This window comes from Sinocyclocheilus rhinocerous, unplaced genomic scaffold (assembly GCF_001515625.1).
Source record: "Sinocyclocheilus rhinocerous isolate Xijiao unplaced genomic scaffold, SAMN03320098_v1.1 scaffold839, whole genome shotgun sequence".
NCBI lineage: Eukaryota > Metazoa > Chordata > Actinopteri > Cypriniformes > Cyprinidae > Sinocyclocheilus > Sinocyclocheilus rhinocerous.
The window spans coordinates 1,870,747-1,879,661 of NW_015652287.1; the positions used below are offsets into that span (position 1 = coordinate 1,870,747).

The window sequence follows — 8,915 nt, forward strand, 5'->3', positions numbered from 1 at the left end:
GGGTGTTATGATCATGCCATTTTGGCTATATGGGGGTGCTCAAATGTCTGATTTTACATAGAACTAGGTTTTCTCTCAATAAGTTAATATACAGCCTATTAAGATAATGATGTAAATAAGAAACTGAAAAGAAAGAAGCTTTAAATAAATATTTTAACGTGCGTGAATAAATCCAACCACCCCTATAGATTTACGTTTCACTTTTCATAATCCGTGACCGACAGAGGAGCATCTTTGCAGCTATTTAAATCTTTAACAAGACTCAAATTGACACAGGCAGAGTGAAAGAAAGGATTTTTTTTTTTCGATCAGGTAGGGTACAAGTGATTTCAAAACACAGCATGACACCGTAGTAGTACACCGTACATATTAGTACCTTAAGAGTAGTCATTCGTACCCTTAAGGTACTAATTTGTAGGCCTACCTATTAGGGGTAAAAAAGGAACAAATATGTCCTTTTAAGGTGCAGTGACAAGCTGTTGTACCCCAAAAGGTGCAATTGTGGCCCCTTATTTCCTGTATATAGCCTATATATCCACAACAATTTCTGAAACCAGACAACCCTATTATTTGTATGGCCATCACATAAAAAAAGGTCTAAATCCTTAGTCTGGGGCCGTGGAAAATAATTAAAGGTTCTCTCTTGCAATACACCTTCACTTCCCTTTCCCTTTTCTTCATTTTCCCCAATATCTCTGCCATTTTCCCTAATATCTATTCTAATATGCTCTTTGCTGTTCAATAAACATATTTGTTGTTGTTATTATTATTATTATCAATATTTAAAACAGTTGAGTACATCAGGTTTCTTTGATGAATAGAAAGATCAGCATTTATCTGAAATAAAAAGCTTTTGTAACCAGTGGCGGCTCGTCGGGGGAGGCAGGGTAGGCACAGCTTCCCCATAATTTTGAGGTGAAAATGGGAGGACGACGATTTATCAAGGATGCTTTAAATTGATCAAAAGTGATGATAAAGACATTTATAATGTAACAAAAGATTTATATTTCAGATAAATGCTGTTCTTTCTATTCATCAAAGAAACCTGAAAAAATCTAATCCGTTTTCAACACAATAATAATAATAATAATAATAATGTTTTTTGAGCAGCAAATCAGAATATTAGAATGATATCTGAAGGATCGTGTGCCACTGAAGATTGGAGTAATGATGCTGAAAATTCAGCTTTGATATCACAGGAATAAAATTATTTTTAATGAAAATATTTCACAAAAATTTTTTTTGCTGTATTTTGGATCAAATAAATGCAGGCTTGGTGAGCAGAAGAGACTTCTTTAAAAAACATTAAAAATCTTACTGTTCAAAACCTTTTGACTGGTAGTGTATTAAAACATAATTTCTAAAGTACCTAAATGTCAAAATTAGTACAATATATTTGTTGAAAAAGTCAACAAATATATTTTGTGAGCCTGTTACTCATATTATTTTTGTGTTGCTGTCTGCTCAAGTTCCCTCCCTCCCTCCCTCCCTGTACAATAAATCCATGTGAATATCTGTCTCAGCTAAAAAATTTTATGTCACTTTACAATCGATATTGATGTCCTATTTAGCACAGCATTCTGAATGATGACAATAATGGGGTGCTACTCAGGGGCGCCACTAGCGATTTTGGGCCCTATGAAAGAAAATGAGGTTGGGCCCCCTACCGCACCAAACATTCAATATATTGCCCAAAGTATTGGGACACCCCCTTCTAATGAACAGGTTTAACTACTTTAGTAATTTCCATGAGTACAAATCTTAATGTTTAAGCATATAATGATATTCTAGGGAATTGTGTGCTTCTAATTTTATACCAATAGTTTGGACAGGACCCTGTTCTATTCTAACACGACAATGCCTCTGTGTATAAGGCAAGGTTAAAGAAATAAATAAAATATTGATTCAGTCAGTGTGGAAGAACTTGACTGGTCTGCAGAAAGTAAAGTCATAATCCCAGCTGAACACCTCTGGTGTGACTTTAAATGCAGACCTTGACCCATAAACCCATCACCAAACACCAATGACTTGTATGGACAAAAGTATTGGGACACCCCCTTTTTTAGAACAGAAAAAGGCACTTCCAAAACTGTGGCAACAAAGATGGAAACATAATTCATGTATTTAAAAATTGTATTTCCCATTTTGGAAGTGTCTAATATGATTGTACGCATATGTACAAGTCATTGGTGTCCCAATACTTTTGGCAATATAGTGTACAAGGCAACCTAGCTATTCAAAATCTTTGTCTGCAGCTTAATAATATTGATCTATTACTTTTGCTATTGCTTTTGACCATTAGGTATCAGTAACATAATTCATTCAGAACCTTTTCTATGGACATAGAATTTCTGTACCACACTGTTCTGCTGATATGGAATGAGTTTGACTACTTAATCAGTTATATTAATAGAAATGCTTCACTGGGGCAAACAAAAAAAATCCTAAAATAATAAATAGGATACATTTTATCCTGCTATATAATTAGCAGCATTTCCAGTATCCAACATTTCTCAATCATGATCTTCAGCTAAATGTGACTATTAGCTTAACAGCTGTATTCCTTGTTTGCTAGCTACCTATGCACATACAGCATACAATGTTAAAAATGTTCTACATTATGAACCTTAACCCAAAAACCTTTAGCTTCATACACTGTAGATAATTGTGACCCTGCCTGTTGAAACCTGTTTTTTTTAAACAGTGGGTGACTAATTCACTCCTTGCTTTGCTTAATAAAAGCCTCCTTTGAGATTGTTTTGACAGACATGTTTATTTTGTATTATTTTCAACGTGTTTATTGCTAAGTTTAGTGTGGCAAAATAGAAGTGCAGCCATAATTTGCGTGCAGTGTATCTGGTTGCCATGACAACCTCACTCGCTGCTCTATGTAATCAGAGTGTGATTTTGTAGATTTTCTATAGCAAAACTAAAATGTGTTTAAAAGTGCAACTGACCAAATCGTCCGGCTCCAAACTCGAAGACATCTCTAATTTGACAGTTTACCATCTGATCTCACTCAGTGACTCTAGGCTACGTAGGACGGGACGAAAACATGCAGTGAATGGGGGGAGATAATTCATAAAAATGCAATTTTGTTTTATTTGTAACTCTTTGGTAGATACATTTATAATTTCTATTACATTACTACTACTGTTACTACTAATAAACCGCACAGCAAATACAAAATAAAAGTCAAAAAATCATGTCAATTTCAAAATAAACACCCTGTGCAGACTCCCGATCGTATTTCACGGTCACATATCTTTGGCAGGAGGCCAGAAATGGACGACGAGCGGTTCATCCTCGAAATACAAAAACACATGGTGTTGTATGACATCATAAATCCTTTTTACAAGGACAATATGAGCAACCAAACAACATCTGACAGGCAAATCACGTGGTCTCGCGAATCCTACCGCTGCGCTTCTGATCCGCTTCTGGTGTGAAGGCCCTTTCACACGGTACGCGGCAGTCGCGAATGTCTAGTTCATTCTCAATTGGAGACATGCGGAAAGCGGCAAAACGCGGGCGGTTTCGCTGGCGGCGCGGAGGCGGAGCGCAAGCGGTGCTCGTGCAGTGCAAAGAGGAAGAGAGGAAATGTCTAAAAAACACTGCGCTCATTAAGAAAAGGACAAAGTTACTTAAATATTCTTACTCAGTGACCTGGGAAATATAAAAGACAGGAAAAGTAGTGTTCAAAAATACACAGTGAATTCAAATGTATCAGCAAAAAAAATAAAATAAATTTTTTTTTAAATCTTTATGGAAGATTTTTGGTGTTTGATGTTGTAAACTGTGTTAGGTGTACATAATGAAAAGTTTGAAAGGAACTCTTTGGTTGTTTGGAGATGAAAGACAACATAAAGACTATTATAATTAATACTTCATAGGACATATGTGAGCCACTTTCCTCAGGTCAACAGAACATCTGCATAAGCTGCATTTAATGTTTGACATCTATTGGCCACCCATGACGGTGCCATAAAGCCAAAGGTTTAGAGCATGCAGTATCAAAGCACTTTAAAGCAGCCGTCCTCAGGGACAATTGTGTCAGGTCAGGACTGACTTGGTGGGGGGGCAATGATTGTTTCTTGTTGACACACCATTGAGTTCCCACACAAAATAATTATTTTTTTTCTTTTAAAAGCCAGGCAACCAAAAGAGAATCAAAATGAGCATTTAAATACTTGTGCAAAGAGGAACAGAGGAAATGTCTAAAGAAACACTGCGCTCATTAAGAAAATGACAAAGTTGCTCAAACATTCTTACTGGAAAACATTCCTCTAAGTGAATGTGAAGAATGACAATGGTGTACTGGACATTTAGACCTTAGTCAGACCAAATGGTTAAATTCTCACAGCATGACCAATCGTGTCATTAGATCACTGTAATGGGGAAACAATCAATACTTCTGTTGCTAATCATATGCAGTAGAATCCAGATTATACATCAACAGTATACTGTCAAAAACCGAAATACAAGTCAACATAATATGCTCAGTACTGCTAGAGTTCAAATACGTTAGTTTAATTTGTCAATACATTTTCAATGTGCATTTCTCGTTAATTCTCTCTTGACTTACTGTGATTATTATATGTATATGTATATGTACACAAGAATGGCAAATATGTACTTAAAATATGTATTGATAGATTTATGAGTTTATCTGGATTACATGCATATTTACACTATTTTTAATTTATTTTTCAAATAAACATTATATATATATATATATATATATATATATATTGCTGCTGTTAGACATATTGCTTGTTCATGAGGTTGAGTCTTTTGACATTCATTTTAAAAACTTAATAATTATACTTATAATATAATATAATATAACATAACATAATATAATAATAAACAAATAATTTAGCAATAAATATGATAAAGTAGCTGATGTTTATAAACTAGAAAAACAAATGTTACAATACTCTTCTGAGTGACTGAGTCTGAATAACAGATATATGAGGAAGGGTTTCACTTTTATGTGATTATTATTATTATTATTATTATTAAGAACTAATTTTATAGTAAGTGTTCTTGTAGAAAATAGAATCATGTAGAAGCCCGAATTGTTTTAATTCATGAGTGCAATGCCAGAGAGTTTGTGCCATCGTCAATACACATGTGAAACTGATAACTTTCTTTCCTTTTTCTCGTCTTTTGTCAATGATTTAGTGAAGACTTAAGCAAAAATATCAAGTTAAAACTAAGAAAAAAAGTTAAATGTCAAAAAAGGTAGCCTACTTAATTTTTTTAAAGCAGAAAATCAGCCCGTTTTTATTTAAAGTCTTCGCAAAGACATTCGGTTAAAAGTCTGGAGTGTCTCCGAGTAACAAAACCTGCTTTTAGGATGCTTCTGCATAGTCACGCACACACGCACACACACACACACACACAATATATAAATTAAGATAAATTAGGTTTTTTAGGTGAATCTCTCAACTTGATTAACCTAATCGCTGCATTGCGAATGTATTTGTATGCTTTTATATTAGCTTTGTTTGCCGTTGTTTGTTATTATTTATTTGTTGTAGGCCTATTAGCTAGCCTAATATTTGAAATTTCATATGAATTACAAAGTCCATCATTTGCTGTTTAATTTAAGAGTCACATTAAAAAGTCGATATATTTCCAATCATTTATATCTATCGAGGACTACACTAATGTACATTTAACAGAAGCATTTTAACGTCATATTAACCTTCCGCTTTGACTTACATATGTTAAAATATAACGTCAGAAAAATTTCGATATTCGGTTTTTCGATATTAAGTCGCACCTGTCGTAGGCTATACGAAAAGCGAAAAAAACAAAACAATGCATAACAATTTTAGTAAACTTCAAAATAAGCTCGCAAATGTGAAAATACATTAACTATAATAATTTTATAACACTACTTTAGAATTACAAAGAGTCAGTTATTTAATTATATTATATTATATATAATATTATTTTATTTAATAACGCACCACACAGTAAAGGGATAGCAACGCACTTACCGTGTTCAGGGAGCAGCTCCAGAAGTGAAGGGTCCTCGTCCGATCTCAGCTGCTGTGGTTTTGCTTGCTTCCGACGGGACATTCTTCTGCTGCAAGATTTACCTCATTCGTGACCATAAGCAGAGATCCTCTGAAAAAATCTCAAAAAGTCAAGCTGCAAAATAACGGAGATGATCTGCTATTATGTGAATGTATCATCATGACAGTGAATGATACTTTGGATTAGCAGAGCTCCCGTGGGCACACTCATATGGAAATGAGGGACGGACTCCGCAATTTACTTGGCAACTTCACCTTCAAATATCACCATCCACCCAAAATCACCACTAACGCCCAGAGAAAAAGGAGGAGGGTCAAATGTTTTCTTTGCTCTGTAGGGCTTTTCCTCAGTTGTTCATTTTAGCATGATTTTACTCTTAACTTCAAATTGTATAATAGCCTATATTCCCGACAGTTAGTGAGAGAAAAGTGAGTGATACGGGTTGCTCCTGTTCAGATGAACTTTTCTGCTAGTTCGCAGGTTCCGCTGTTCCATTAGTCGATACGATGAACGCATAACATGAGCATTGCCTCTCTCTTTCTCTCAATAAAAACAAGGGTGGGAAAAAACGTCGTCCTCCGGTGTTAAAAAAAAAAAAAAAAAAAATCCTGAATTTTGGCAACTAGTGCGCAAAAGTTTACAACGGTAAGACCCCGCTCTTTTTTAATGCTTGTAGCAACACAAATTCAATCGTATTTAAAAAGAAAGTTAAAGTGTTCGAGTCATTAAAAGTTAATCAGTTTAACGCATGATCCGTCGTAGCCGATATCATTCGTTTCAAGAGTCTGCAGTGGTTTAGTCTTCTATAAGCCCGTTTAATTTAAAGCCTCTCGCTCCAGGCCTACAAATCAGCTCGCATTGCCTGAAGAACGTCCGCGATTTAATATATACTTAATATATAAAACAAAACAAAAACAAACAATAAAACGACCGTTGTATCTGTCGTAGGCCTATTGGGTTTACATTCAGCTGGGCGAAACGACCACGCCAGAAGTTTGTTAGTTGTCAGTGATGGCGCTGGAGAGGTGTGTGTCCGTGTGTGAGACTGTGTGTCTTGTGTGAGGGATTTGCTGAAGGCTTGAGTTGAGCCCATTGCGGAGAGCGACCGCTAGGATGTAGCAGGACACACCAATTCACCACAGCCCGTCATCTGATGCTCACGACTGAATGAAACTGACCTGATAAAACCGCTCAGTCTATCTCAATATTAATACAAACTTAGGCTATATATATATAGCTTAAGAATATGAGGGGAATTTTTTTTTTTTTAGTACACCTACAGAAAAATTGGTGGTAGATAAGCGACATAGCCTAATTATAGCCTCAAAGCGATTAAAACACACGCACGCACACGCACAGAGACAACACACGCAAAGAACAAATGTTTATATCGTGCTTATCATTAATTATTACATTTTGTTTTCTTGTCTGATTTTCCCTAATATGTGTATGCCTAATTATTATAATGTATTTGTCGTATCTGTTTGATCCTGATATTAATTTATTTTAATACAGAATATAATTTAATATAATGCAGATTTTGTACAATGTATTTGACTTGTAGGCTATTATAATGTATCAACCCTGTTTTTTTTATGTACAAAGTTTCCTTTACAACAGGTTCTCCATAAGCGATTTTTTTTCTTCTCTAGGCTACTCCATCACCCCAACAAAAGTTAGGCATATGTCCAAAAATACCTTAAATCTTCTATTAATGTATGCAGAAGACAAAATCAACCATTGATAATTGCAAGAGTATAGCTCAGGTCCTGTATCGATCGGCGTGTCCTGCTATGGAGAGATAAGAACACTCACTCTTTACAGCAATATCATTTCTTTGGACCTATCTGCTCGCTACAGACTTATGTTGAATAGCCGAAGCAGCTAAAGTCCTTTATCACGAGAGTATCCCCTTGAAATTGATTCGTTATAACTAGCTGAAACACAGAAACCAAAATTCCCGCTTTGTGATCATCAGTAGCCTAATATGAATATCTTCAGAGAGGTTTTACCATCTCTTTTATTATCTGTATTAGAGAGATGATGATGGAACCAGACAAACAGAAAGGTAAAATAAAATCCTCATTAATTAAATATAAACACTCCCAGATTAGTTATTTTATTACGTAAAAATTATTGTGATTTTTAGTAATTACTTTACAAAATAGTTATATATATTCATATTTGTTAAAGAGGTTAAATAGCGTGCACGACTGCAGAAATTATTTTAATAATGTGTTCTCAGTGTGAAGCTCAGAGAGGCGAGGGCTAGAACGGGGAGGGTCAGTTCAGCGGTTTAGAAGACAAGCAACTGTGATTTAAGGAATCCGTTTAAAGCTCCACGAACTGTTCGTAAAAACAAAGCCCTGATACTGTGTCGACTGTTGTGTCCGTTGATTTTTTTTAAATCTCCAGCAATAGATCAGATGAGCTCAGGAGTCAAACTGAAGGCAGTAGCCTACTGAACCGCGACGTGAATCACAGCGAAACGTTTCAGGTAAATATGCATCCTATTAAGTTTTTATTGATTGATTGATTGACGCATTCAGGGTTGTTATACTATACGTGTTATTCTGGCTCACTGACTATTTTCTGCGCTTCATGAATGCCAAAATGCAAGACTATATCACACTAATTCCATTTAAGGTTTTTGTTGTACCAGCTGAGCCGCCTTGTTTGTAGAAAAATAGCAATTTTCAAGTTACAAAATGTAAAGTTTTTATGTATGACATAATAGTATTATTCTCTGTGTGTCTGTGAATTACATGATGCATTTATTTTGTGGTTACTTATCTGCTTTTAATTGTAAAAGCCAAATTATCAAGTTTTAAGCATGTATGTATGCATCTAACACCCCCCCCCCC

General features: G+C 35.2%; 1 pseudogene; it reads right to left on the reverse strand.

Annotated features, from left to right (window-relative positions):
- Nucleotides 1-6,093, reverse strand: part of LOC107714415 (sal-like protein 3) — a 42,360-nt pseudogene extending 36,267 nt beyond the window's left edge.
- Nucleotides 6,094-8,915: the final 2,822 nt, after the last annotated feature.